Source organism: Schistocerca gregaria, unplaced genomic scaffold, assembly GCF_023897955.1.
Source record: "Schistocerca gregaria isolate iqSchGreg1 unplaced genomic scaffold, iqSchGreg1.2 ptg000337l, whole genome shotgun sequence".
In the NCBI taxonomy this organism is placed as follows: Eukaryota; Metazoa; Arthropoda; class Insecta; order Orthoptera; family Acrididae; genus Schistocerca; species Schistocerca gregaria.
In genome coordinates, this window is record NW_026061802.1 from 336,279 (window position 1) to 363,461 (window position 27,183).

Consider the following 27,183-nt stretch of genomic DNA (forward strand, 5'->3'; position numbering starts at 1 on the left):
TTACGTCGTCATAATTGGAAGTAAACATTTTGACGCTGAGGAGTGCACTTCGAGTGGATAACGGACGACAGTTAAGTACGTTCCCTAGCAACAGCAACGCCGTTAATGCAGCCATGATGTACAGAAAATTAAATGCCCCGGGTGAGGATAGAACTCACGACCTTAAGATTATGAGACTTACGCGCTGCCTACTGCGCTACCGAGGCACGCGGGAGACGACCTACCAGGAAACTAGCTAAGCCTCACATATTAGAGATAGACAGTTTGCGCTTTCTGAACAATCTGTTGTCTTGCTACACGTGCTGTCCCGACTCTCTAGATTAAACTGCAGCCGCAGCTATACAGCTATAAGGTCCTGGGCTGACGCATCTCAAGCGAGCAATCCGCGTGGCAGCATTGTAGCCAGAAGAGCAAAATAATGCATCCACCGGGAATCGAACCCGGGCCACCCTCGTGGTGGCCGAGCATTCTACCACTTTTGTTGTTGTTGTTGTTGTTCTCATTTTGTTCGTTGCAGTTGTTGGGGGGCGGACGTCCGATGACGCCCGTTCAAGTTCATCGTTGACTCAGTCCTTCATTAGAGGGAGCAGATAACCCTCTGACCGAACACGCTGAGTTATCGTGCCGGCATACCTTAAGATTATGAGACTTAGGCACTACCTACTGCGCTACCGACACACAAACCACTGAGCCACAGATGCTCGACAAGCTACCCATGCAATACGAGCAGCTGTTGGCAGGGAAAGTGGGATTGCCACCCAGCGACGTCGAAAAAAGGACTAAACTCGCGGAGTCCCCCACTACACTGCCTTAAAACGACCGCTCATCACTATCGTGTGAGTAACCTTGCGTCAGCGGCGACGAGTCTTGCCCAAAGACGTAGCGTGCTTGGAGGCGCTGCCCGAATGCGTGTGGATGCACCCTCCTACCTCGTAATGCGCCTGCACCTCCTATAGCCGTGGGCCGCTGCCGGCGGGCGGGAAGCCGACACAGCGCGGCGTTGCGAGCAGTGGCACTGCAGTGGTGTTGTAATTATGAGCATAGTTTCCTGCCAAGCAGTTGATTCGGGTTCGATTCCCGGCCACCGCAAGTGGCGCTAATATTTCCCTGTCATTATGTGGGCTCCTGCTGTTAAATTAACGTTTTTTTTTTTCGTCGTTGCACCACCCAGACCATCCTGTGGTATGTCCCGACTTGTCCCGACTTTGCTCGGCTGACGCGAAAGCTGACGCTTGGAAATCGCCCTTATGTAAAGGACAGGCACTATAGACGGCTGTGAGAGGTGAGGTGTGGCGGGTACCAAAACGCGATATTTTCTGCTCCTTCTTCCAAAACAAAAAAAGAAAAAACCGACGCAGTCGGTAAGACATTTTTATATTCTTCTTTTTGCTTTTTCATCCTATGTTTCCCATTTTTTTCGATTTTTAAATTAAGGTTTTGTTTCGTCGTTGCACCACCCAGACCATCCTGTAGTATGTCCCGACTTGTCCCGACTTTGCTCGGCTGACGCTTGGAAATCGCCCTTATGTAAAGGACAGGCACTATAGACGTCTGTGAGAGGTGAGGTGTGGCGGGTACCAAAACGCGACATTTTCTGCTCCTTGTGCCAAAACAAAAAAAGAAAAAAACCGACGCAGTCGGTAAGACTTTTTTATATTCTTCTTTTTGCTTTTTCATCCTATTTTTCCCATTTTTTCGATTTTTAAATTAAGGTTTTGTTTCGTCGTTGCACCACCCAGACCATCCTGTAGTATGTCCCGACTTGTCCCGACTTTGCTCGGCTGACGCGAAAGCTGACGCTTGGAAATCGCCCTTATGTAAACGACAGGCACTATAAACGGCTGTGAGAGGTGAGGTGTGGCGAGGTACCAAAACGGGATATTTTCTGCTCCTTCTTCCAAAACAAAAAAAGAAAAAAAACCAACGCAGTCGGTAGGACTCGAACCTACGCTCCCAGAGGGAATCTGATTTCTAGTCAGACGCCTTAACCACTCGGCCACGACTGCTTGTAGGACAAGCAACCCTCGAAACGTGAAAAACACAACCGATTGCGTCTGCGCAGAATGTTGACAGGAAACAAAAACCGTGCACTGATTACGGCAGGGCTACTATCGCTATGACACGAGACATTACGGAAGCGTTAAAATCTTCGCCCGGACAGGGACTTGAACCCTGGACCCTTAGGTTAAAAGCCTAATGCTCTGCCAACTGAGCTATTCGGGCTTTGGCTTGTTGCGGCTGGAGCTGCTTCAAGCAACGTGATTAACTGGGACGTGTGTGTAGGCTTCTGGCGCTACTGGCGACTTCACCGACTTCTCACTGACGCTGGTAGCAGCCCACAGCGGACCAGTGCCTCTTCTCCCTTTATTCCGGTGCTGACAGTAACTGCATCACGTGCCTGCTTTCCCCGATTACGTTCGGTTGAAGCTAAGGAAGAAGGGCGACCAACGACAGTTCGAAGGCCAAAACATAGAGCGTTGTGTGCGCAAACAGTTCCGTTCCGGTACCGGCAATCGAACCCGGGCCTCCTGCGTGAAAGCCAGGTATCCTAGCCACTAGACCACACAGAACTTGCTTGACCACAGTGAGATTTACTCCGTCTCTTCTCGTATTTTGTGCTGAATCTGGACTAAGTGCTGTTCTCTGCTTGCGATCATATCTGCGCCTACAGACCGGCATGGCGCACAGTTCAAAATTGACTGTCCATTGCTGTGTGCATCGCATTTTGCTTGTAACAGGGGAGGAGAAATATCAAACTTGTTACGTCGTCATAATTGGAAGTAAACATTTTGACGCTGAGGAGTGCACTTCGAGTGGATAACGGACGACAGTTAAGTACGTTCCCTAGCAACAGCAACGCCGTTAATGCAGCCATGATGTACAGAAAATTAAATGCCCCGGGTGAGGATAGAACTCACGACCTTAAGATTATGAGACTTACGCGCTGCCTACTGCGCTACCGAGGCACGCGGGAGACGACCTACCAGGAAACTAGCTAAGCCTCACATATTAGAGATAGACAGTTTGCGCTTTCTGAACAATCTGTTGTCTTGCTACACGTGCTGTCCCGACTCTCTAGATTAAACTGCAGCCGCAGCTATACAGCTATAAGGTCCTGGGCTGACGCATCTCAAGCGAGCAATCCGCGTGGCAGCATTGTAGCCAGAAGAGCAAAATAATGCATCCACCGGGAATCGAACCCGGGCCACCCTCGTGGTGGCCGAGCATTCTACCACTTTTGTTGTTGTTGTTGTTGTTCTCATTTTGTTCGTTGCAGTTGTTGGGGGGCGGACGTCCGATGACGCCCGTTCAAGTTCATCGTTGACTCAGTCCTTCATTAGAGGGAGCAGATAACCCTCTGACCGAACACGCTGAGTTATCGTGCCGGCATACCTTAAGATTATGAGACTTAGGCACTACCTACTGCGCTACCGACACACAAACCACTGAGCCACAGATGCTCGACAAGCTACCCATGCAATACGAGCAGCTGTTGGCAGGGAAAGTGGGATTGCCACCCAGCGACGTCGAAAAAAGGACTAAACTCGCGGAGTCCCCCACTACACTGCCTTAAAACGACCGCTCATCACTATCGTGTGAGTAACCTTGCGTCAGCGGCGACGAGTCTTGCCCAAAGACGTAGCGTGCTTGGAGGCGCTGCCCGAATGCGTGTGGATGCACCCTCCTACCTCGTAATGCGCCTGCACCTCCTATAGCCGTGGGCCGCTGCCGGCGGGCGGGAAGCCGACACAGCGCGGCGTTGCGAGCAGTGGCACTGCAGTGGTGTTGTAATTATGAGCATAGTTTCCTGCCAAGCAGTTGATTCGGGTTCGATTCCCGGCCACCGCAAGTGGCGCTAATATTTCCCTGTCATTATGTGGGCTCCTGCTGTTAAATTAACGTTTTTTTTTTTCGTCGTTGCACCACCCAGACCATCCTGTGGTATGTCCCGACTTGTCCCGACTTTGCTCGGCTGACGCGAAAGCTGACGCTTGGAAATCGCCCTTATGTAAAGGACAGGCACTATAGACGGCTGTGAGAGGTGAGGTGTGGCGGGTACCAAAACGCGATATTTTCTGCTCCTTCTTCCAAAACAAAAAAAGAAAAAACCGACGCAGTCGGTAAGACATTTTTATATTCTTCTTTTTGCTTTTTCATCCTATGTTTCCCATTTTTTTCGATTTTTAAATTAAGGTTTTGTTTCGTCGTTGCACCACCCAGACCATCCTGTAGTATGTCCCGACTTGTCCCGACTTTGCTCGGCTGACGCGAAAGCTGACGCTTGGAAATCGCCCTTATGTAAAGGACAGGCACTATAGACGGCTGTGAGAGGTGAGGTGTGGCGGGTACCAAAACGCGACATTTTCTGCTCCTTGTGCCAAAACAAAAAAAGAAAAAAACCGACGCAGTCGGTAAGACTTTTTTATATTCTTCTTTTTGCTTTTTCATCCTATTTTTCCCATTTTTTCGATTTTTAAATTAAGGTTTTGTTTCGTCGTTGCACCACCCAGACCATCCTGTAGTATGTCCCGACTTGTCCCGACTTTGCTCGGCTGACGCGAAAGCTGACGCTTGGAAATCGCCCTTATGTAAACGACAGGCACTATAAACGGCTGTGAGAGGTGAGGTGTGGCGAGGTACCAAAACGGGATATTTTCTGCTCCTTCTTCCAAAACAAAAAAAGAAAAAAACCAACGCAGTCGGTAGGACTCGAACCTACGCTCCCAGAGGGAATCTGATTTCTAGTCAGACGCCTTAACCACTCGGCCACGACTGCTTGTAGGACAAGCAACCCTCGAAACGTGAAAAACACAACCGATTGCGTCTGCGCAGAATGTTGACAGGAAACAAAAACCGTGCACTGATTACGGCAGGGCTACTATCGCTATGACACGAGACATTACGGAAGCGTTAAAATCTTCGCCCGGACAGGGACTTGAACCCTGGACCCTTAGGTTAAAAGCCTAATGCTCTACCGACTGAGCTATTCGGGCTTTGGCTTGTTGCGGCTGGAGCTGCTTCAAGCAACGTGATTAACTGGGACGTGTGTGTAGGCTTCTGGCGCTACTGGCGACTTCACCGACTTCTCACTGACGCTGGTAGCAGCCCACAGCGGACCAGTGCCTCTTCTCCCTTTATTCCGGTGCTGACAGTAACTGCATCACGTGCCTGCTTTCCCCGATTACGTTCGGTTGAAGCTAAGGAAGAAGGGCGACCAACGACAGTTCGAAGGCCAAAACATAGAGCGTTGTGTGCGCAAACAGTTCCGTTCCGGTACCGGCAATCGAACCCGGGCCTCCTGGGTGAAAGCCAGGTATCCTAGCCACTAGACCACACAGAACTTGCTTGACCACAGTGAGATTTACTCCGTCTCTTCTCGTATTTTGTGCTGAATCTGGACTAAGTGCTGTTCTCTGCTTGCGATCATATCTGCGCCTACAGACCGGCATGGCGCACAGTTCAAAATTGACTGTCCATTGCTGTGTGCATCGCATTTTGCTTGTAACAGGGGAGGAGAAATATCAAACTTGTTACGTCGTCATAATTGGAAGTAAACATTTTGACGCTGAGGAGTGCACTTCGAGTGGATAACGGACGACAGTTAAGTACGTTCCCTAGCAACAGCAACGCCGTTAATGCAGCCATGATGTACAGAAAATTAAATGCCCCGGGTGAGGATAGAACTCACGACCTTAAGATTATGAGACTTACGCGCTGCCTACTGCGCTACCGAGGCACGCGGGACACGACCTACCAGGAAACTAGCTAAGCCTCACATATTAGAGATAGACAGTTTGCGCTTTCTGAACAATCTGTTGTCTTGCTACACGTGCTGTCCCGACTCTCTAGATTAAACTGCAGCCGCAGCTATACAGCTATAAGGTCCTGGGCTGACGCATCTCAAGCGAGCAATCCGCGTGGCAGCATTGTAGCCAGAAGAGCAAAATAATGCATCCACCGGGAATCGAACCCGGGCCACCCTCGTGGTGGCCGAGCATTCTACCACTTTTGTTGTTGTTGTTGTTGTTCTCATTTTGTTCGTTGCAGTTGTTGGGGGGCGGACGTCCGATGACGCCCGTTCAAGTTCATCGTTGACTCAGTCCTTCATTAGAGGGAGCAGATAACCCTCTGACCGAACACGCTGAGTTATCGTGCCGGCATACCTTAAGATTATGAGACTTAGGCACTACCTACTGCGCTACCGACACACAAACCACTGAGCCACAGATGCTCGACAAGCTACCCATGCAATACGAGCAGCTGTTGGCAGGGAAAGTGGGATTGCCACCCAGCGACGTCGAAAAAAGGACTAAACTCGCGGAGTCCCCCACTACACTGCCTTAAAACGACCGCTCATCACTATCGTGTGAGTAACCTTGCGTCAGCGGCGACGAGTCTTGCCCAAAGACGTAGCGTGCTTGGAGGCGCTGCCCGAATGCGTGTGGATGCACCCTCCTACCTCGTAATGCGCCTGCACCTCCTATAGCCGTGGGCCGCTGCCGGCGGGCGGGAAGCCGACACAGCGCGGCGTTGCGAGCAGTGGCACTGCAGTGGTGTTGTAATTATGAGCATAGTTTCCTGCCAAGCAGTTGATTCGGGTTCGATTCCCGGCCACCGCAAGTGGCGCTAATATTTCCCTGTCATTATGTGGGCTCCTGCTGTTAAATTAACGTTTTTTTTTTTCGTCGTTGCACCACCCAGACCATCCTGTGGTATGTCCCGACTTGTCCCGACTTTGCTCGGCTGACGCGAAAGCTGACGCTTGGAAATCGCCCTTATGTAAAGGACAGGCACTATAGACGGCTGTGAGAGGTGAGGTGTGGCGGGTACCAAAACGCGATATTTTCTGCTCCTTCTTCCAAAACAAAAAAAGAAAAAACCGACGCAGTCGGTAAGACATTTTTATATTCTTCTTTTTGCTTTTTCATCCTATGTTTCCCATTTTTTTCGATTTTTAAATTAAGGTTTTGTTTCGTCGTTGCACCACCCAGACCATCCTGTAGTATGTCCCGACTTGTCCCGACTTTGCTCGGCTGACGCGAAAGCTGACGCTTGGAAATCGCCCTTATGTAAAGGACAGGCACTATAGACGGCTGTGAGAGTTGAGGTGTGGCGGGTACCAAAACGCGACATTTTCTGCTCCTTGTGCCAAAACAAAAAAAGAAAAAAACCGACGCAGTCGGTAAGACTTTTTTATATTCTTCTTTTTGCTTTTTCATCCTATTTTTCCCATTTTTTCGATTTTTAAATTAAGGTTTTGTTTCGTCGTTGCACCACCCAGACCATCCTGTAGTATGTCCCGACTTGTCCCGACTTTGCTCGGCTGACGCGAAAGCTGACGCTTGGAAATCGCCCTTATGTAAACGACAGGCACTATAAACGGCTGTGAGAGGTGAGGTGTGGCGAGGTACCAAAACGGGATATTTTCTGCTCCTTCTTCCAAAACAAAAAAAGAAAAAAACCAACGCAGTCGGTAGGACTCGAACCTACGCTCCCAGAGGGAATCTGATTTCTAGTCAGACGCCTTAACCACTCGGCCACGACTGCTTGTAGGACAAGCAACCCTCGAAACGTGAAAAACACAACCGATTGCGTCTGCGCAGAATGTTGACAGGAAACAAAAACCGTGCACTGATTACGGCAGGGCTACTATCGCTATGACACGAGACATTACGGAAGCGTTAAAATCTTCGCCCGGACAGGGACTTGAACCCTGGACCCTTAGGTTAAAAGCCTAATGCTCTACCAACTGAGCTATTCGGGCTTTGGCTTGTTGCGGCTGGAGCTGCTTCAAGCAACGTGATTAACTGGGACGTGTGTGTAGGCTTCTGGCGCTACTGGCGACTTCACCGACTTCTCACTGACGCTGGTAGCAGCCCACAGCGGACCAGTGCCTCTTCTCCCTTTATTCCGGTGCTGACAGTAACTGCATCACGTGCCTGCTTTCCCCGATTACGTTCGGTTGAAGCTAAGGAAGAAGGGCGACCAACGACAGTTCGAAGGCCAAAACATAGAGCGTTGTGTGCGCAAACAGTTCCGTTCCGGTACCGGCAATCGAACCCGGGCCTCCTGCGTGAAAGCCAGGTATCCTAGCCACTAGACCACACAGAACTTGCTTGACCACAGTGAGATTTACTCCGTCTCTTCTCGTATTTTGTGCTGAATCTGGACTAAGTGCTGTTCTCTGCTTGCGATCATATCTGCGCCTACAGACCGGCATGGCGCACAGTTCAAAATTGACTGTCCATTGCTGTGTGCATCGCATTTTGCTTGTAACAGGGGAGGAGAAATATCAAACTTGTTACGTCGTCATAATTGGAAGTAAACATTTTGACGCTGAGGAGTGCACTTCGAGTGGATAACGGACGACAGTTAAGTACGTTCCCTAGCAACAGCAACGCCGTTAATGCAGCCATGATGTACAGAAAATTAAATGCCCCGGGTGAGGATAGAACTCACGACCTTAAGATTATGAGACTTACGCGCTGCCTACTGCGCTACCGAGGCACGCGGGAGACGACCTACCAGGAAACTAGCTAAGCCTCACATATTAGAGATAGACAGTTTGCGCTTTCTGAACAATCTGTTGTCTTGCTACACGTGCTGTCCCGACTCTCTAGATTAAACTGCAGCCGCAGCTATACAGCTATAAGGTCCTGGGCTGACGCATCTCAAGCGAGCAATCCGCGTGGCAGCATTGTAGCCAGAAGAGCAAAATAATGCATCCACCGGGAATCGAACCCGGGCCACCCTCGTGGTGGCCGAGCATTCTACCACTTTTGTTGTTGTTGTTGTTGTTCTCATTTTGTTCGTTGCAGTTGTTGGGGGGCGGACGTCCGATGACGCCCGTTCAAGTTCATCGTTGACTCAGTCCTTCATTAGAGGGAGCAGATAACCCTCTGACCGAACACGCTGAGTTATCGTGCCGGCATACCTTAAGATTATGAGACTTAGGCACTACCTACTGCGCTACCGACACACAAACCACTGAGCCACAGATGCTCGACAAGCTACCAATGCAATACGAGCAGCTGTTGGCAGGGAAAGTGGGATTGCCACCCAGCGACGTCGAAAAAAGGACTAAACTCGCGGAGTCCTCCACTACACTGCCTTAAAACGACCGCTCATCACTATAGTGTGAGTAACCTTGCGTCAGCGGCGACGAGTCTTGCCCAAAGACGTAGCGTGCTTGGAGGCGCTGCCCGAATGCGTGTGGATGCACCCTCCTACCTCGTAATGCGCCTGCAGCTCCTATAGCCGTGGGCCGCTGCCGGCGGGCGGGAAGCCGACACAGCGCGGCGTTGCGAGCAGTGGCACTGCAGTGGTGTTGTAATTATGAGCATAGTTTCCTGCCAAGCAGTTGATTCGGGTTCGATTCCCGGCCACCGCAAGTGGCGCTAATATTTCCCTGTCATTATGTGGGCTCCTGCTGTTAAATTAACGTTTTTTTTTTTCGTCGTTGCACCACCCAGACCATCCTGTGGTATGTCCCGACTTGTCCCGACTTTGCTCGGCTGACGCGAAAGCTGACGCTTGGAAATCGCCCTTATGTAAAGGACAGGCACTATAGACGGCTGTGAGAGGTGAGGTGTGGCGGGTACCAAAATGCGATATTTTCTGCTCCTTCTTCCAAAACAAAAAAAGAAAAAACCGACGCAGTCGGTAAGACATTTTTATATTCTTCTTTTTGCTTTTTCATCCTATGTTTCCCATTTTTTTCGATTTTTAAATTAAGGTTTTGTTTCGTCGTTGCACCACCCAGACCATCCTGTAGTATGTCCCGACTTGTCCCGACTTTGCTCGGCTGACGCGAAAGCTGACGCTTGGAAATCGCCCTTATGTAAAGGACAGGCACTATAGACGGCTGTGAGAGTTGAGGTGTGGCGGGTACCAAAACGCGACATTTTCTGCTCCTTGTGCCAAAACAAAAAAAGAAAAAAACCGACGCAGTCGGTAAGACTTTTTTATATTCTTCTTTTTGCTTTTTCATCCTATTTTTCCCATTTTTTCGATTTTTAAATTAAGGTTTTGTTTCGTCGTTGCACCACCCAGACCATCCTGTAGTATGTCCCGACTTGTCCCGACTTTGCTCGGCTGACGCGAAAGCTGACGCTTGGAAATCGCCCTTATGTAAACGACAGGCACTATAAACGGCTGTGAGAGGTGAGGTGTGGCGAGGTACCAAAACGGGATATTTTCTGCTCCTTCTTCCAAAACAAAAAAAGAAAAAAAACCAACGCAGTCGGTAGGACTCGAACCTACGCTCCCAGAGGGAATCTGATTTCTAGTCAGACGCCTTAACCACTCGGCCACAACTGCTTGTAGGACAAGCAACCCTCGAAACGTGAAAAACACAACCGATTGCGTCTGCGCAGAATGTTGACAGGAAACAAAAACCGTGCACTGATTACGGCAGGGCTACTATCGCTATGACACGAGACATTACGGAAGCGTTAAAATCTTCGCCCGGACAGGGACTTGAACCCTGGACCCTTAGGTTAAAAGCCTAATGCTCTACCAACTGAGCTATTCGGGCTTTGGCTTGTTGCGGCTGGAGCTGCTTCAAGCAACGTGATTAACTGGGACGTGTGTGTAGGCTTCTGGCGCTACTGGCGACTTCACCGACTTCTCACTGACGCTGGTAGCAGCCCACAGCGGACCAGTGCCTCTTCTCCCTTTATTCCGGTGCTGACAGTAACTGCATCACGTGCCTGCTTTCCCCGATTACGTTCGGTTGAAGCTAAGGAAGAAGGGCGACCAACGACAGTTCGAAGGCCAAAACATAGAGCGTTGTGTGCGCAAACAGTTCCGTTCCGGTACCGGCAATCGAACCCGGGCCTCCTGGGTGAAAGCCAGGTATCCTAGCCACTAGACCACACAGAACTTGCTTGACCACAGTGAGATTTACTCCGTCTCTTCTCGTATTTTGTGCTGAATCTGGACTAAGTGCTGTTCTCTGCTTGCGATCATATCTGCGCCTACAGACCGGCATGGCGCACAGTTCAAAATTGACTGTCCATTGCTGTGTGCATCGCATTTTGCTTGTAACAGGGGAGGAGAAATATCAAACTTGTTACGTCGTCATAATTGGAAGTAAACATTTTGACGCTGAGGAGTGCACTTCGAGTGGATAACGGACGACAGTTAAGTACGTTCCCTAGCAACAGCAACGCCGTTAATGCAGCCATGATGTACAGAAAATTAAATGCCTCGGGTGAGGATAGAACTCACGACCTTAAGATTATGAGACTTACGCGCTGCCTACTGCGCTACCGAGGCATGCGGGAGACGACCTACCAGGAAACTAGCTAAGCCTCACATATTAGAGATAGACAGTTTGCGCTTTCTGAACAATCTGTTGTCTTGCTACACGTGCTGTCCCGACTCTCTAGATTAAACTGCAGCCGCAGCTATACAGCTATAAGGTCCTGGGCTGACGCATCTCAAGCGAGCAATCCGCGTGGCAGCATTGTAGCCAGAAGAGCAAAATAATGCATCCACCGGGAATCGAACCCGGGCCACCCTCGTGGTGGCCGAGCATTCTACCACTTTTGTTGTTGTTGTTGTTGTTCTCATTTTGTTCGTTGCAGTTGTTGGGGGGCGGACGTCCGATGACGCCCGTTCAAGTTCATCGTTGACTCAGTCCTTCATTAGAGGGAGCAGATAACCCTCTGACCGAACACGCTGAGTTATCGTGCCGGCATACCTTAAGATTATGAGACTTAGGCACTACCTACTGCGCTACCGACACACAAACCACTGAGCCACAGATGCTCGACAAGCTACCAATGCAATACGAGCAGCTGTTGGCAGGGAAAGTGGGATTGCCACCCAGCGACGTCGAAAAAAGGACTAAACTCGCGGAGTCCTCCACTACACTGCCTTAAAACGACCGCTCATCACTATAGTGTGAGTAACCTTGCGTCAGCGGCGACGAGTCTTGCCCAAAGACGTAGCGTGCTTGGAGGCGCTGCCCGAATGCGTGTGGATGCACCCTCCTACCTCGTAATGCGCCTGCAGCTCCTATAGCCGTGGGCCGCTGCCGGCGGGCGGGAAGCCGACACAGCGCGGCGTTGCGAGCAGTGGCACTGCAGTGGTGTTGTAATTATGAGCATAGTTTCCTGCCAAGCAGTTGATTCGGGTTCGATTCCCGGCCACCGCAAGTGGCGCTAATATTTCCCTGTCATTATGTGGGCTCCTGCTGTTAAATTAACGTTTTTTTTTTCGTCGTTGCACCACCCAGACCATCCTGTGGTATGTCCCGACTTGTCCCGACTTTGCTCGGCTGACGCGAAAGCTGACGCTTGGAAATCGCCCTTATGTAAAGGACAGGCACTATAGACGGCTGTGAGAGGTGAGGTGTGGCGGGTACCAAAACGCGATATTTTCTGCTCCTTCTTCCAAAACAAAAAAAGAAAAAACCGACGCAGTCGGTAAGACATTTTTATATTCTTCTTTTTGCTTTTTCATCCTATGTTTCCCATTTTTTTCGATTTTTAAATTAAGGTTTTGTTTCGTCGTTGCACCACCCAGACCATCCTGTAGTATGTCCCGACTTGTCCCGACTTTGCTCGGCTGACGCGAAAGCTGACGCTTGGAAATCGCCCTTATGTAAAGGACAGGCACTATAGACGGCTGTGAGAGTTGAGGTGTGGCGGGTACCAAAACGCGACATTTTCTGCTCCTTGTGCCAAAACAAAAAAAGAAAAAAACCGACGCAGTCGGTAAGACTTTTTTATATTCTTCTTTTTGCTTTTTCATCCTATTTTTCCCATTTTTTCGATTTTTAAATTAAGGTTTTGTTTCGTCGTTGCACCACCCAGACCATCCTGTAGTATGTCCCGACTTGTCCCGACTTTGCTCGGCTGACGCGAAAGCTGACGCTTGGAAATCGCCCTTATGTAAACGACAGGCACTATAAACGGCTGTGAGAGGTGAGGTGTGGCGAGGTACCAAAACGGGATATTTTCTGCTCCTTCTTCCAAAACAAAAAAAGAAAAAAAACCAACGCAGTCGGTAGGACTCGAACCTACGCTCCCAGAGGGAATCTGATTTCTAGTCAGACGCCTTAACCTCTCGGCCACGACTGCTTGTAGGACAAGCAACCCTCGAAACGTGAAAAACACAACCGATTGCGTCTGCGCAGAATGTTGACAGGAAACAAAAACCGTGCACTGATTACGGCAGGGCTACTATCGCTATGACACGAGACATTACGGAAGCGTTAAAATCTTCGCCCGGACAGGGACTTGAACCCTGGACCCTTAGGTTAAAAGCCTAATGCTCTACCAACTGAGCTATTCGGGCTTTGGCTTGTTGCGGCTGGAGCTGCTTCAAGCAACGTGATTAACTGGGACGTGTGTGTAGGCTTCTGGCGCTACTGGCGACTTCACCGACTTCTCACTGACGCTGGTAGCAGCCCACAGCGGACCAGTGCCTCTTCTCCCTTTATTCCGGTGCTGACAGTAACTGCATCACGTGCCTGCTTTCCCCGATTACGTTCGGTTGAAGCTAAGGAAGAAGGGCGACCAACGACAGTTCGAAGGCCAAAACATAGAGCGTTGTGTGCGCAAACAGTTCCGTTCCGGTACCGGCAATCGAACCCGGGCCTCCTGGGTGAAAGCCAGGTATCCTAGCCACTAGACCACACAGAACTTGCTTGACCACAGTGAGATTTACTCCGTCTCTTCTCGTATTTTGTGCTGAATCTGGACTAAGTGCTGTTCTCTGCTTGCGATCATATCTGCGCCTACAGACCGGCATGGCGCACAGTTCAAAATTGACTGTCCATTGCTGTGTGCATCGCATTTTGCTTGTAACAGGGGAGGAGAAATATCAAACTTGTTACGTCGTCATAATTGGAAGTAAACATTTTGACGCTGAGGAGTGCACTTCGAGTGGATAACGGACGACAGTTAAGTACGTTCCCTAGCAACAGCAACGCCGTTAATGCAGCCATGATGTACAGAAAATTAAATGCCCCGGGTGAGGATAGAACTCACGACCTTAAGATTATGAGACTTACGCGCTGCCTACTGCGCTACCGAGGCACGCGGGAGACGACCTACCAGGAAACTAGCTAAGCCTCACATATTAGAGATAGACAGTTTGCGCTTTCTGAACAATCTGTTGTCTTGCTACACGTGCTGTCCCGACTCTCTAGATTAAACTGCAGCCGCAGCTATACAGCTATAAGGTCCTGGGCTGACGCATCTCAAGCGAGCAATCCGCGTGGCAGCATTGTAGCCAGAAGAGCAAAATAATGCATCCACCGGGAATCGAACCCGGGCCACCCTCGTGGTGGCCGAGCATTCTACCACTTTTGTTGTTGTTGTTGTTGTTCTCATTTTGTTCGTTGCAGTTGTTGGGGGGCGGACGTCCGATGACGCCCGTTCAAGTTCATCGTTGACTCAGTCCTTCATTAGAGGGAGCAGATAACCCTCTGACCGAACACGCTGAGTTATCGTGCCGGCATACCTTAAGATTATGAGACTTAGGCACTACCTACTGCGCTACCGACACACAAACCACTGAGCCACAGATGCTCGACAAGCTACCAATGCAATACGAGCAGCTGTTGGCAGGGAAAGTGGGATTGCCACCCAGCGACGTCGAAAAAAGGACTAAACTCGCGGAGTCCTCCACTACACTGCCTTAAAACGACCGCTCATCACTATAGTGTGAGTAACCTTGCGTCAGCGGCGACGAGTCTTGCCCAAAGACGTAGCGTGCTTGGAGGCGCTGCCCGAATGCGTGTGGATGCACCCTCCTACCTCGTAATGCGCCTGCAGCTCCTATAGCCGTGGGCCACTGCCGGCGGGCGGGAAGCCGACACAGCGCGGCGTTGCGAGCAGTGGCACTGCAGTGGTGTTGTAATTATGAGCATAGTTTCCTGCCAAGCAGTTGATTCGGGTTCGATTCCCGGCCACCGCAAGTGGCGCTAATATTTCCCTGTCATTATGTGGGCTCCTGCTGTTAAATTAACGTTTTTTTTTTCGTCGTTGCACCACCCAGACCATCCTGTGGTATGTCCCGACTTGTCCCGACTTTGCTCGGCTGACGCGAAAGCTGACGCTTGGAAATCGCCCTTATGTAAAGGACAGGCACTATAGACGGCTGTGAGAGGTGAGGTGTGGCGGGTACCAAAACGCGATATTTTCTGCTCCTTCTTCCAAAACAAAAAAAGAAAAAACCGACGCAGTCGGTAAGACATTTTTATATTCTTCTTTTTGCTTTTTCATCCTATGTTTCCCATTTTTTTCGATTTTTAAATTAAGGTTTTGTTTCGTCGTTGCACCACCCAGACCATCCTGTAGTATGTCCCGACTTGTCCCGACTTTGCTCGGCTGACGCGAAAGCTGATGCTTGGAAATCGCCCTTATGTAAAGGACAGGCACTATAGACGGCTGTGAGAGTTGAGGTGTGGCGGGTACCAAAACGCGACATTTTCTGCTCCTTGTGCCAAAACAAAAAAAGAAAAAAACCGACGCAGTCGGTAAGACTTTTTTATATTCTTCTTTTTGCTTTTTCATCCTATTTTTCCCATTTTTTCGATTTTTAAATTAAGGTTTTGTTTCGTCGTTGCACCACCCAGACCATCCTGTAGTATGTCCCGACTTGTCCCGACTTTGCTCGGCTGACGCGAAAGCTGACGCTTGGAAATCGCCCTTATGTAAACGACAGGCACTATAAACGGCTGTGAGAGGTGAGGTGTGGCGAGGTACCAAAACGGGATATTTTCTGCTCCTTCTTCCAAAACAAAAAAAGAAAAAAAACCAACGCAGTCGGTAGGACTCGAACCTACGCTCCCAGAGGGAATCTGATTTCTAGTCAGACGCCTTAACCACTCGGCCACGACTGCTTGTAGGACAAGCAACCCTCGAAACGTGAAAAACACAACCGATTGCGTCTGCGCAGAATGTTGACAGGAAACAAAAACCGTGCACTGATTACGGCAGGGCTACTATCGCTATGACACGAGACATTACGGAAGCGTTAAAATCTTCGCCCGGACAGGGACTTGAACCCTGGACCCTTAGGTTAAAAGCCTAATGCTCTACCGACTGAACTATTCGGGCTTTGGCTTGTTGCGGCTGGAGCTGCTTCAAGCAACGTGATTAACTGGGACGTGTGTGTAGGCTTCTGGCGCTACTGGCGACTTCACCGACTTCTCACTGACGCTGGTAGCAGCCCACAGCGGACCAGTGCCTCTTCTCCCTTTATTCCGGTGCTGACAGTAACTGCATCACGTGCCTGCTTTCCCCGATTACGTTCGGTTGAAGCTAAGGAAGAAGGGCGACCAACGACAGTTCGAAGGCCAAAACATAGAGCGTTGTGTGCGCAAACAGTTCCGTTCCGGTACCGGCAATCGAACCCGGGCCTCCTGGGTGAAAGCCAGGTATCCTAGCCACTAGACCACACAGAACTTGCTTGACAACAGTGAGATTTACTCCGTCTCTTCTCGTATTTTGTGCTGAATCTGGACTAAGTGCTGTTCTCTGCTTGCGATCATATCTGCGCCTACAGACCGGCATGGCGCACAGTTCAAAATTGACTGTCCATTGCTGTGTGCATCGCATTTTGCTTGTAACAGGGGAGGAGAAATATCAAACTTGTTACGTCGTCATAATTGGAAGTAAACATTTTGACGCTGAGGAGTGCACTTCGAGTGGATAACGGACGACAGTTAAGTACGTTCCCTAGCAACAGCAACGCCGTTAATGCAGCCATGATGTACAGAAAATTAAATGCCCCGGGTGAGGATAGAACTCACGACCTTAAGATTATGAGACTTACGCGCTGCCTACTGCGCTACCGAGGCACGCGGGAGACGACCTACCAGGAAACTAGCTAAGCCTCACATATTAGAGATAGACAGTTTGCGCTTTCTGAACAATCTGTTGTCTTGCTACACGTGCTGTCCCGACTCTCTAGATTAAACTGCAGCCGCAGCTATACAGCTATAAGGTCCTGGGCTGACGCATCTCAAGCGAGCAATCCGCGTGGCAGCATTGCAGCCAGAAGAGCAAAATAATGCATCCACCGGGAATCGAACCCGGGCCACCCTCGTGGTGGCCGAGCATTCTACCACTTTTGTTGTTGTTGTTGTTGTTCTCATTTTGTACGTTGCAGTTGTTGGGGGGCGGACGTCCGATGACGCCCGTTCAAGTTCATCGTTGACTCAGTCCTTCATTAGAGGGAGCAGATAACCCTCTGACCGAACACGCTGAGTTATCGTGCCGGCATACCTTAAGATTATGAGACTTAGGCACTACCTACTGCGCTACCGACACACAAACCACTGAGCCACAGATGCTCGACAAGCTACCCATGCAATACGAGCAGCTGTTGGCAGGGAAAGTGGGATTGCCACCCAGCGACGTCGAAAAAAGGACTAAACTCGCGGAGTCCCCCACTACACTGCCTTAAAACGACCGCTCATCACTATCGTGTGAGTAACCTTGCGTCAGCGGCGACGAGTCTTGCCCAAAGACGTAGCGTGCTTGGAGGCGCTGCCCGAATGCGTGTGGATGCACCCTCCTACCTCGTAATGCGCCTGCACCTCCTATAGCCGTGGGCCGCTGCCGGCGGGCGGGAAGCCGACACAGCGCGGCGTTGCGAGCAGTGGCACTGCAGTGGTGTTGTAATTATGAGCATAGTTTCCTGCCAAGCAGTTGATTCGGGTTCGATTCCCGGCCACCGCAAGTGGCGCTAATATTTCCCTGTCATTATGTGGGCTCCTGCTGTTAAATTAACGTTTTTTTTTTTCGTCGTTGCACCACCCAGACCATCCTGTGGTATGTCCCGACTTGTCCCGACTTTGCTCGGCTGACGCGAAAGCTGACGCTTGGAAATCGCCCTTATGTAAAGGACAGGCACTATAGACGGCTGTGAGAGGTGAGGTGTGGCGGGTACCAAAACGCGATATTTTCTGCTCCTTCTTCCAAAACAAAAAAAGAAAAAACCGACGCAGTCGGTAAGACATTTTTATATTCTTCTTTTTGCTTTTTCATCCTATGTTTCCCATTTTTTTCGATTTTTAAATTAAGGTTTTGTTTCGTCGTTGCACCACCCAGACCATCCTGTAGTATGTCCCGACTTGTCCCGACTTTGCTCGGCTGACGCGAAAGCTGACGCTTGGAAATCGCCCTTATGTAAAGGACAGGCACTATAGACGGCTGTGAGAGTTGAGGTGTGGCGGGTACCAAAACGCGACATTTTCTGCTCCTTGTGCCAAAACAAAAAAAGAAAAAAACCGACGCAGTCGGTAAGACTTTTTTATATTCTTCTTTTTGCTTTTTCATCCTATTTTTCCCATTTTTTCGATTTTTAAATTAAGGTTTTGTTTCGTCGTTGCACCACCCAGACCATCCTGTAGTATGTCCCGACTTGTCCCGACTTTGCTCGGCTGACGCGAAAGCTGACGCTTGGAAATCGCCCTTATGTAAACGACAGGCACTATAAACGGCTGTGAGAGGTGAGGTGTGGCGAGGTACCAAAACGGGATATTTTCTGCTCCTTCTTCCAAAACAAAAAAAGAAAAAAAACCAACGCAGTCGGTAGGACTCGAACCTACGCTCCCAGAGGGAATCTGATTTCTAGTCAGACGCCTTAACCACTCGGCCACGACTGCTTGTAGGACAAGCAACCCTCGAAACGTGAAAAACACAACCGATTGCGTCTGCGCAGAATGTTGACAGGAAACAAAAACCGTGCACTGATTACGGCAGGGCTACTATCGCTATGACACGAGACATTACGGAAGCGTTAAAATCTTCGCCCGGACAGGGACTTGAACCCTGGACCCTTAGGTTAAAAGCCTAATGCTCTACCGACTGAGCTATTCGGGCTTTGGCTTGTTGCGGCTGGAGCTGCTTCAAGCAACGTGATTAACTGGGACGTGTGTGTAGGCTTCTGGCGCTACTGGCGACTTCACCGACTTCTCACTGACGCTGGTAGCAGCCCACAGCGGACCAGTGCCTCTTCTCCCTTTATTCCGGTGCTGACAGTAACTGCATCACGTGCCTGCTTTCCCCGATTACGTTCGGTTGAAGCTAAGGAAGAAGGGCGACCAACGACAGTTCGAAGGCCAAAACATAGAGCGTTGTGTGCGCAAACAGTTCCGTTCCGGTACCGGCAATCGAACCCGGGCCTCCTGGGTGAAAGCCAGGTATCCTAGCCACTAGACCACACAGAACTTGCTTGACAACAGTGAGATTTACTCCGTCTCTTCTCGTATTTTGTGCTGAATCTGGACTAAGTGCTGTTCTCTGCTTGCGATCATATCTGCGCCTACAGACCGGCATGGCGCACAGTTCAAAATTGACTGTCCATTGCTGTGTGCATCGCATTTTGCTTGTAACAGGGGAGGAGAAATATCAAACTTGTTACGTCGTCATAATTGGAAGTAAACATTTTGACGCTGAGGAGTGCACTTCGAGTGGATAACGGACGACAGTTAAGTACGTTCCCTAGCAACAGCAACGCCGTTAATGCAGCCATGATGTACAGAAAATTAAATGCCCCGGGTGAGGATAGAACTCACGACCTTAAGATTATGAGACTTACGCGCTGCCTACTGCGCTACCGAGGCACGCGGGAGACGACCTACCAGGAAACTAGCTAAGCCTCACATATTAGAGATAGACAGTTTGCGCTTTCTGAACAATCTGTTGTCTTGCTACACGTGCTGTCCCGACTCTCTAGATTAAACTGCAGCCGCAGCTATACAGCTATAAGGTCCTGGGCTGACGCATCTCAAGCGAGCAATCCGCGTGGCAGCATTGTAGCCAGAAGAGCAAAATAATGCATCCACCGGGAATCGAACCCGGGCCACCCTCGTGGTGGCCGAGCATTCTACCACTTTTGTTGTTGTTGTTGTTGTTCTCATTTTGTTCGTTGCAGTTGTTGGGGGGCGGACGTCCGATGACGCCCGTTCAAGTTCATCGTTGACTCAGTCCTTCATTAGAGGGAGCAGATAACCCTCTGACCGAACACGCTGAGTTATCGTGCCGGCATACCTTAAGATTATGAGACTTAGGCACTACCTACTGCGCTACCGACACACAAACCACTGAGCCACAGATGCTCGACAAGCTACCAATGCAATACGAGCAGCTGTTGGCAGGGAAAGTGGGATTGCCACCCAGCGACGTCGAAAAAAGGACTAAACTCGCGGAGTCCTCCACTACACTGCCTTAAAACGACCGCTCATCACTATAGTGTGAGTAACCTTGCGTCAGCGGCGACGAGTCTTGCCCAAAGACGTAGCGTGCTTGGAGGCGCTGCCCGAATGCGTGTGGATGCACCCTCCTACCTCGTAATGCGCCTGCAGCTCCTATAGCCGTGGGCCGCTGCCGGCGGGCGGGAAGCCGACACAGCGCGGCGTTGCGAGCAGTGGCACTGCAGTGGTGTTGTAATTATGAGCATAGTTTCCTGCCAAGCAGTTGATTCGGGTTCGATTCCCGGCCACCGCAAGTGGCGCTAATATTTCCCTGTCATTATGTGGGCTCCTGCTGTTAAATTAACGTTTTTTTTTTTCGTCGTTGCACCACCCAGACCATCCTGTGGTATGTCCCGACTTGTCCCGACTTTGCTCGGCTGACGCGAAAGCTGACGCTTGGAAATCGCCCTTATGTAAAGGACAGGCACTATAGACGGCTGTGAGAGGTGAGGTGTGGCGGGTACCAAAACGCGATATTTTCTGCTCCTTCTTCCAAAACAAAAAAAGAAAAAACCGACGCAGTCGGTAAGACATTTTTATATTCTTCTTTTTGCTTTTTCATCCTATGTTTCCCATTTTTTTCGATTTTTAAATTAAGGTTTTGTTTCGTCGTTGCACCACCCAGACCATCCTGTAGTATGTCCCGACTTGTCCCGACTTTGCTCGGCTGACGCTTGGAAATCGCCCTTATGTAAAGGACAGGCACTATAGACGGCTGTGAGAGTTGAGGTGTGGCGGGTACCAAAACGCGACATTTTCTGCTCCTTGTGCCAAAACAAAAAAAGAAAAAAACCGACGCAGTCGGTAAGACTTTTTTATATTCTTCTTTTTGCTTTTTCATCCTATTTTTCCCATTTTTTCGATTTTTAAATTAAGGTTTTGTTTCGTCGTTGCACCACCCAGACCATCCTGTAGTATGTCCCGACTTGTCCCGACTTTGCTCGGCTGACGCGAAAGCTGACGCTTGGAAATCGCCCTTATGTAAACGACAGGCACTATAAACGGCTGTGAGAGGTGAGGTGTGGCGAGGTACCAAAACGGGATATTTTCTGCTCCTTCTTCCAAAACAAAAAAGAAAAAAAACCAACGCAGTCGGTAGGACTCGAACCTACGCTCCCAGAGGGAATCTGATTTCTAGTCAGACGCCTTAACCACTCGGCCACGACTGCTTGTAGGACAAGCAACCCTCGAAACGTGAAAAACACAACCGATTGCGTCTGCGCAGAATGTTGACAGGAAACAAAAACCGTGCACTGATTACGGCAGGGCTACTATCGCTATGACACGAGACATTACGGAAGCGTTAAAATCTTCGCCCGGACAGGGACTTGAACCCTGGACCCTTAGGTTAAAAGCCTAATGCTCTACCGACTGAGCTATTCGGGCTTTGGCTTGTTGCGGCTGGAGCTGCTTCAAGCAACGTGATTAACTGGGACGTGTGTGTAGGCTTCTGGCGCTACTGGCGACTTCACCGACTTCTCACTGACGCTGGTAGCAGCCCACAGCGGACCAGTGCCTCTTCTCCCTTTATTCCGGTGCTGACAGTAACTGCATCACGTGCCTGCTTTCCCCGATTACGTTCGGTTGAAGCTAAGGAAGAAGGGCGACCAACGACAGTTCGAAGGCCAAAACATAGAGCGTTGTGTGCGCAAACAGTTCCGTTCCGGTACCGGCAATCGAACCCGGGCCTCCTGGGTGAAAGCCAGGTATCCTAGCCACTAGACCACACAGAACTTGCTTGACAACAGTGAGATTTACTCCGTCTCTTCTCGTATTTTGTGCTGAATCTGGACTAAGTGCTGTTCTCTGCTTGCGATCATATCTGCGCCTACAGACCGGCATGGCGCACAGTTCAAAATTGACTGTCCATTGCTGTGTGCATCGCATTTTGCTTGTAACAGGGGAGGAGAAATATCAAACTTGTTACGTCGTCATAATTGGAAGTAAACATTTTGACGCTGAGGAGTGCACTTCGAGTGGATAACGGACGACAGTTAAGTACGTTCCCTAGCAACAGCAACGCCGTTAATGCAGCCATGATGTACAGAAAATTAAATGCCCCGGGTGAGGATAGAACTCACGACCTTAAGATTATGAGACTTACGCGCTGCCTACTGCGCTACCGAGGCACGCGGGAGACGACCTACCAGGAAACTAGCTAAGCCTCACATATTAGAGATAGACAGTTTGCGCTTTCTGAACAATCTGTTGTCTTGCTACACGTGCTGTCCCGACTCTCTAGATTAAACTGCAGCCGCAGCTATACAGCTATAAGGTCCTGGGCTGACGCATCTCAAGCGAGCAATCCGCGTGGCAGCATTGTAGCCAGAAGAGCAAAATAATGCATCCACCGGGAATCGAACCCGGGCCACCCTCGTGGTGGCCGAGCATTCTACCACTTTTGTTGTTGTTGTTGTTGTTCTCATTTTGTTCGTTGCAGTTGTTGGGGGGCGGACGTCCGATGACGCCCGTTCAAGTTCATCGTTGACTCAGTCCTTCATTAGAGGGAGCAGATAACCCTCTGACCGAACACGCTGAGTTATCGTGCCGGCATACCTTAAGATTATGAGACTTAGGCACTACCTACTGCGCTACCGACACACAAACCACTGAGCCACAGATGCTCGACAAGCTACCAATGCAATACGAGCAGCTGTTGGCAGGGAAAGTGGGATTGCCACCCAGCGACGTCGAAAAAAGGACTAAACTCGCGGAGTCCTCCACTACACTGCCTTAAAACGACCGCTCATCACTATAGTGTGAGTAACCTTGCGTCAGCGGCGACGAGTCTTGCCCAAAGACGTATCGTGCTTGGAGGCGCTGCCCGAATGCGTGTGGATGCACCCTCCTACCTCGTAATGCGCCTGCAGCTCCTATAGCCGTGGGCCGCTGCCGGCGGGCGGGAAGCCGACACAGCGCGGCGTTGCGAGCAGTGGCACTGCAGTGGTGTTGTAATTATGAGCATAGTTTCCTGCCAAGCAGTTGATTCGGGTTCGATTCCCGGCCACCGCAAGTGGCGCTAATATTTCCCTGTCATTATGTGGGCTCCTGCTGTTAAATTAACGTTTTTTTTTCGTCGTTGCACCACCCAGACCATCCTGTGGTATGTCCCGACTTGTCCCGACTTTGCTCGGCTGACGCGAAAGCTGACGCTTGGAAATCGCCCTTATGTAAAGGACAGGCACTATAGACGGCTGTGAGAGTTGAGGTGTGGCGGGTACCAAAACGCGACATTTTCTGCTCCTTGTGCCAAAACAAAAAAAGAAAAAAACCGACGCAGTCGGTAAGACTTTTTTATATTCTTCTTTTTGCTTTTTCATCCTATTTTTCCCATTTTTTCGATTTTTAAATTAAGGTTTTGTTTCGTCGTTGCACCACCCAGACCATCCTGTAGTATGTCCCGACTTGTCCCGACTTTGCTCGGCTGACGCGAAAGCTGACGCTTGGAAATCGCCCTTATGTAAACGACAGGCACTATAAACGGCTGTGAGAGGTGAGGTGTGGCGAGGTACCAAAACGGGATATTTTCTGCTCCTTCTTCCAAAACAAAAAAAGAAAAAAAACCAACGCAGTCGGTAGGACTCGAACCTACGCTCCCAGAGGGAATCTGATTTCTAGTCAGACGCCTTAACCACTCGGCCACGACTGCTTGTAGGACAAGCAACCCTCGAAACGTGAAAAACACAACCGATTGCGTCTGCGCAGAATGTTGACAGGAAACAAAAACCGTGCACTGATTACGGCAGGGCTACTATCGCTATGACACGAGACATTACGGAAGCGTTAAAATCTTCGCCCGGACAGGGACTTGAACCCTGGACCCTTAGGTTAAAAGCCTAATGCTCTACCGACTGAGCTATTCGGGCTTTGGCTTGTTGCGGCTGGAGCTGCTTCAAGCAACGAGATTAACTGGGACGTGTGTGTAGGCTTCTGGCGCTACTGGCGACTTCACCGACTTCTCACTGACGCTGGTAGCAGCCCACAGCGGACCAGTGCCTCTTCTCCCTTTATTCCGGTGCTGACAGTAACTGCATCACGTGCCTGCTTTCCCCGATTACGTTCGGTTGAAGCTAAGGAAGAAGGGCGACCAACGACAGTTCGAAGGCCAAAACATAGAGCGTTGTGTGCGCAAACAGTTCCGTTCCGGTACCGGCAATCGAACCCGGGCCTCCTGGGTGAAAGCCAGGTATCCTAGCCACTAGACCACACAGAACTTGCTTGACAACAGTGAGATTTACTCCGTCTCTTCTCGTATTTTGTGCTGAATCTGGACTAAGTGCTGTTCTCTGCTTGCGATCATATCTGCGCCTACAGACCGGCATGGCGCACAGTTCAAAATTGACTGTCCATTGCTGTGTGCATCGCATTTTGCTTGTAACAGGGGAGGAGAAATATCAAACTTGTTACGTCGTCATAATTGGAAGTAAACATTTTGACGCTGAGGAGTGCACTTCGAGTGGATAACGGACGACAGTTAAGTACGTTCCCTAGCAACAGCAACGCCGTTAATGCAGCCATGATGTACAGAAAATTAAATGCCACGGGTGAGGATCGAACTCACGACCTTAAGATTATGAGACTTACGCGCTGCCTACTGCGCTACCGAGGCACGCGGGAGACGACCTACCAGGAAACTAGCTAAGCCTCACATATTAGAGATAGACAGTTTGCGCTTTCTGAACAATCTGTTGTCTTGCTACACGTGCTGTCCCGACTCTCTAGATTAAACTGCAGCCGCAGCTATACAGCTATAAGGTCCTGGGCTGACGCATCTCAAGCGAGCAATCCGCGTGGCAGCATTGTAGCCAGAAGAGCAAAATAATGCATCCACCGGGAATCGAACCCGGGCCACCCTCGTGGTGGCCGAGCATTCTACCACTTTTGTTGTTGTTGTTGTTGTTCTCATTTTGTTCGTTGCAGTTGTTGGGGGGCGGACGTCCGATGACGCCCGTTCAAGTTCATCGTTGACTCAGTCCTTCATTAGAGGGAGCAGATAACCCTCTGACCGAACACGCTGAGTTATCGTGCCGGCATACCTTAAGATTATGAGACTTAGGCACTACCTACTGCGCTACCGACACACAAACCACTGAGCCACAGATGCTCGACAAGCTACCCATGCAATACGAGCAGCTGTTGGCAGGGAAAGTGGGATTGCCACCCAGCGACGTCGAAAAAAGGACTAAACTCGCGGAGTCCCCCACTACACTGCCTTAAAACGACCGCTCATCACTATCGTGTGAGTAACCTTGCGTCAGCGGCGACGAGTCTTGCCCAAAGACGTAGCGTGCTTGGAGGCGCTGCCCGAATGCGTGTGGATGCACCCTCCTACCTCGTAATGCGCCTGCAGCTCCTATAGCCGTGGGCCGCTGCCGGCGGGCGGGAAGCCGACACAGCGCGGCGTTGCGAGCAGTGGCACTGCAGTGGTGTTGTAATTATGAGCATAGTTTCCTGCCAAGCAGTTGATTCGGGTTCGATTCCCGGCCACCGCAAGTGGCGCTAATATTTCCCTGTCATTATGTGGGCTCCTGCTGTTAAATTAACGTTTTTTTTTTTCGTCGTTGCACCACCCAGACCATCCTGTGGTATGTCCCGACTTGTCCCGACTTTGCTCGGCTGACGCGAAAGCTGACGCTTGGAAATCGCCCTTATGTAAAGGACAGGCACTATAGACGGCTGTGAGAGGTGAGGTGTGGCGGGTACCAAAACGCGATATTTTCTGCTCCTTCTTCCAAAACAAAAAAAGAAAAAACCGACGCAGTCGGTAAGACATTTTTATATTCTTCTTTTTGCTTTTTCATCCTATGTTTCCCATTTTTTTCGATTTTTAAATTAAGGTTTTGTTTCGTCGTTGCACCACCCAGACCATCCTGTAGTATGTCCCGACTTGTCCCGACTTTGCTCGGCTGACGCTTGGAAATCGCCCTTATGTAAAGGACAGGCACTATAGACGTCTGTGAGAGGTGAGGTGTGGCGGGTACCAAAACGCGACATTTTCTGCTCCTTGTGCCAAAACAAAAAAAGAAAAAAACCGACGCAGTCGGTAAGACTTTTTTATATTCTTCTTTTTGCTTTTTCATCCTATTTTTCCCATTTTTTCGATTTTTAAATTAAGGTTTTGTTTCGTCGTTGCACCACCCAGACCATCCTGTAGTATGTCCCGACTTGTCCCGACTTTGCTCGGCTGACGCGAAAGCTGACGCTTGGAAATCGCCCTTATGTAAACGACAGGCACTATAAACGGCTGTGAGAGGTGAGGTGTGGCGAGGTACCAAAACGGGATATTTTCTGCTCCTTCTTCCAAAACAAAAAAAGAAAAAAAACCAACGCAGTCGGTAGGACTCGAACCTACGCTCCCAGAGGGAATCTGATTTCTAGTCAGACGCCTTAACCACTCGGCCACGACTGCTTGTAGGACAAGCAACCCTCGAAACGTGAAAAACACAACCGATTGCGTCTGCGCAGAATGTTGACAGGAAACAAAAACCGTGCACTGATTACGGCAGGGCTACTATCGCTATGACACGAGACATTACGGAAGCGTTAAAATCTTCGCCCGGACAGGGACTTGAACCCTGGACCCTTAGGTTAAAAGCCTAATGCTCTACCGACTGAGCTATTCGGGCTTTGGCTTGTTGCGGCTGGAGCTGCTTCAAGCAACGTGATTAACTGGGACGTGTGTGTAGGCTTCTGGCGCTACTGGCGACTTCACCGACTTCTCACTGACGCTGGTAGCAGCCCACAGCGGACCAGTGCCTCTTCTCCCTTTATTCCGGTGCTGACAGTAACTGCATCACGTGCCTGCTTTCCCCGATTACGTTCGGTTGAAGCTAAGGAAGAAGGGCGACCAACGACAGTTCGAAGGCCAAAACATAGAGCGTTGTGTGCGCAAACAGTTCCGTTCCGGTACCGGCAATCGAACCCGGGCCTCCTGGGTGAAAGCCAGGTATCCTAGCCAC

General features: G+C 50.1%; 30 non-coding genes across 30 annotated transcripts; all 30 read right to left on the reverse strand.

The window, feature by feature from the left end:
• Positions 1-133: 133 nt before the first annotated feature.
• On the reverse strand, positions 134-206 carry Trnam-cau (transfer RNA methionine (anticodon CAU)). Its single transcript has one exon. It is a non-coding gene; the product is annotated as a tRNA-Met (tRNA).
• A 1,718-nt stretch (positions 207-1,924) lies between these two features.
• Trnas-aga (transfer RNA serine (anticodon AGA)) lies at positions 1,925-2,006 on the reverse strand. The gene has a single exon. It is a non-coding gene; the product is annotated as a tRNA-Ser (tRNA).
• A 144-nt stretch (positions 2,007-2,150) lies between these two features.
• Trnak-uuu (transfer RNA lysine (anticodon UUU)) lies at positions 2,151-2,223 on the reverse strand. Its single transcript has one exon. It is a non-coding gene; the product is annotated as a tRNA-Lys (tRNA).
• Positions 2,224-2,893: 670 nt separating this feature from the next.
• On the reverse strand, positions 2,894-2,966 carry Trnam-cau (transfer RNA methionine (anticodon CAU)). Its single transcript has one exon. It is a non-coding gene; the product is annotated as a tRNA-Met (tRNA).
• Positions 2,967-4,695: 1,729 nt separating this feature from the next.
• On the reverse strand, positions 4,696-4,777 carry Trnas-aga (transfer RNA serine (anticodon AGA)). Its single transcript has one exon. It is a non-coding gene; the product is annotated as a tRNA-Ser (tRNA).
• Positions 4,778-4,921: 144 nt separating this feature from the next.
• Trnak-uuu (transfer RNA lysine (anticodon UUU)) lies at positions 4,922-4,994 on the reverse strand. The gene has a single exon. It is a non-coding gene; the product is annotated as a tRNA-Lys (tRNA).
• A 670-nt stretch (positions 4,995-5,664) lies between these two features.
• Positions 5,665-5,737, reverse strand: Trnam-cau (transfer RNA methionine (anticodon CAU)). Its single transcript has one exon. It is a non-coding gene; the product is annotated as a tRNA-Met (tRNA).
• Positions 5,738-7,466: 1,729 nt separating this feature from the next.
• On the reverse strand, positions 7,467-7,548 carry Trnas-aga (transfer RNA serine (anticodon AGA)). Its single transcript has one exon. It is a non-coding gene; the product is annotated as a tRNA-Ser (tRNA).
• A 144-nt stretch (positions 7,549-7,692) lies between these two features.
• Positions 7,693-7,765, reverse strand: Trnak-uuu (transfer RNA lysine (anticodon UUU)). The gene has a single exon. It is a non-coding gene; the product is annotated as a tRNA-Lys (tRNA).
• A 670-nt stretch (positions 7,766-8,435) lies between these two features.
• Trnam-cau (transfer RNA methionine (anticodon CAU)) lies at positions 8,436-8,508 on the reverse strand. The gene has a single exon. It is a non-coding gene; the product is annotated as a tRNA-Met (tRNA).
• A 1,730-nt stretch (positions 8,509-10,238) lies between these two features.
• Positions 10,239-10,320, reverse strand: Trnas-aga (transfer RNA serine (anticodon AGA)). The gene has a single exon. It is a non-coding gene; the product is annotated as a tRNA-Ser (tRNA).
• A 144-nt stretch (positions 10,321-10,464) lies between these two features.
• Positions 10,465-10,537, reverse strand: Trnak-uuu (transfer RNA lysine (anticodon UUU)). Its single transcript has one exon. It is a non-coding gene; the product is annotated as a tRNA-Lys (tRNA).
• Positions 10,538-11,207: 670 nt separating this feature from the next.
• On the reverse strand, positions 11,208-11,280 carry Trnam-cau (transfer RNA methionine (anticodon CAU)). Its single transcript has one exon. It is a non-coding gene; the product is annotated as a tRNA-Met (tRNA).
• A 1,729-nt stretch (positions 11,281-13,009) lies between these two features.
• Trnas-aga (transfer RNA serine (anticodon AGA)) lies at positions 13,010-13,091 on the reverse strand. Its single transcript has one exon. It is a non-coding gene; the product is annotated as a tRNA-Ser (tRNA).
• A 144-nt stretch (positions 13,092-13,235) lies between these two features.
• On the reverse strand, positions 13,236-13,308 carry Trnak-uuu (transfer RNA lysine (anticodon UUU)). The gene has a single exon. It is a non-coding gene; the product is annotated as a tRNA-Lys (tRNA).
• Positions 13,309-13,978: 670 nt separating this feature from the next.
• Trnam-cau (transfer RNA methionine (anticodon CAU)) lies at positions 13,979-14,051 on the reverse strand. Its single transcript has one exon. It is a non-coding gene; the product is annotated as a tRNA-Met (tRNA).
• A 1,729-nt stretch (positions 14,052-15,780) lies between these two features.
• On the reverse strand, positions 15,781-15,862 carry Trnas-aga (transfer RNA serine (anticodon AGA)). Its single transcript has one exon. It is a non-coding gene; the product is annotated as a tRNA-Ser (tRNA).
• Positions 15,863-16,006: 144 nt separating this feature from the next.
• Trnak-uuu (transfer RNA lysine (anticodon UUU)) lies at positions 16,007-16,079 on the reverse strand. The gene has a single exon. It is a non-coding gene; the product is annotated as a tRNA-Lys (tRNA).
• A 670-nt stretch (positions 16,080-16,749) lies between these two features.
• On the reverse strand, positions 16,750-16,822 carry Trnam-cau (transfer RNA methionine (anticodon CAU)). Its single transcript has one exon. It is a non-coding gene; the product is annotated as a tRNA-Met (tRNA).
• A 1,730-nt stretch (positions 16,823-18,552) lies between these two features.
• Positions 18,553-18,634, reverse strand: Trnas-aga (transfer RNA serine (anticodon AGA)). The gene has a single exon. It is a non-coding gene; the product is annotated as a tRNA-Ser (tRNA).
• A 144-nt stretch (positions 18,635-18,778) lies between these two features.
• Positions 18,779-18,851, reverse strand: Trnak-uuu (transfer RNA lysine (anticodon UUU)). Its single transcript has one exon. It is a non-coding gene; the product is annotated as a tRNA-Lys (tRNA).
• Positions 18,852-19,521: 670 nt separating this feature from the next.
• On the reverse strand, positions 19,522-19,594 carry Trnam-cau (transfer RNA methionine (anticodon CAU)). Its single transcript has one exon. It is a non-coding gene; the product is annotated as a tRNA-Met (tRNA).
• Positions 19,595-21,311: 1,717 nt separating this feature from the next.
• Trnas-aga (transfer RNA serine (anticodon AGA)) lies at positions 21,312-21,393 on the reverse strand. The gene has a single exon. It is a non-coding gene; the product is annotated as a tRNA-Ser (tRNA).
• A 144-nt stretch (positions 21,394-21,537) lies between these two features.
• On the reverse strand, positions 21,538-21,610 carry Trnak-uuu (transfer RNA lysine (anticodon UUU)). Its single transcript has one exon. It is a non-coding gene; the product is annotated as a tRNA-Lys (tRNA).
• A 670-nt stretch (positions 21,611-22,280) lies between these two features.
• Trnam-cau (transfer RNA methionine (anticodon CAU)) lies at positions 22,281-22,353 on the reverse strand. The gene has a single exon. It is a non-coding gene; the product is annotated as a tRNA-Met (tRNA).
• A 1,438-nt stretch (positions 22,354-23,791) lies between these two features.
• Trnas-aga (transfer RNA serine (anticodon AGA)) lies at positions 23,792-23,873 on the reverse strand. The gene has a single exon. It is a non-coding gene; the product is annotated as a tRNA-Ser (tRNA).
• Positions 23,874-24,017: 144 nt separating this feature from the next.
• On the reverse strand, positions 24,018-24,090 carry Trnak-uuu (transfer RNA lysine (anticodon UUU)). The gene has a single exon. It is a non-coding gene; the product is annotated as a tRNA-Lys (tRNA).
• A 670-nt stretch (positions 24,091-24,760) lies between these two features.
• Trnam-cau (transfer RNA methionine (anticodon CAU)) lies at positions 24,761-24,833 on the reverse strand. Its single transcript has one exon. It is a non-coding gene; the product is annotated as a tRNA-Met (tRNA).
• A 1,718-nt stretch (positions 24,834-26,551) lies between these two features.
• Trnas-aga (transfer RNA serine (anticodon AGA)) lies at positions 26,552-26,633 on the reverse strand. Its single transcript has one exon. It is a non-coding gene; the product is annotated as a tRNA-Ser (tRNA).
• Positions 26,634-26,777: 144 nt separating this feature from the next.
• On the reverse strand, positions 26,778-26,850 carry Trnak-uuu (transfer RNA lysine (anticodon UUU)). Its single transcript has one exon. It is a non-coding gene; the product is annotated as a tRNA-Lys (tRNA).
• Positions 26,851-27,183: the final 333 nt, after the last annotated feature.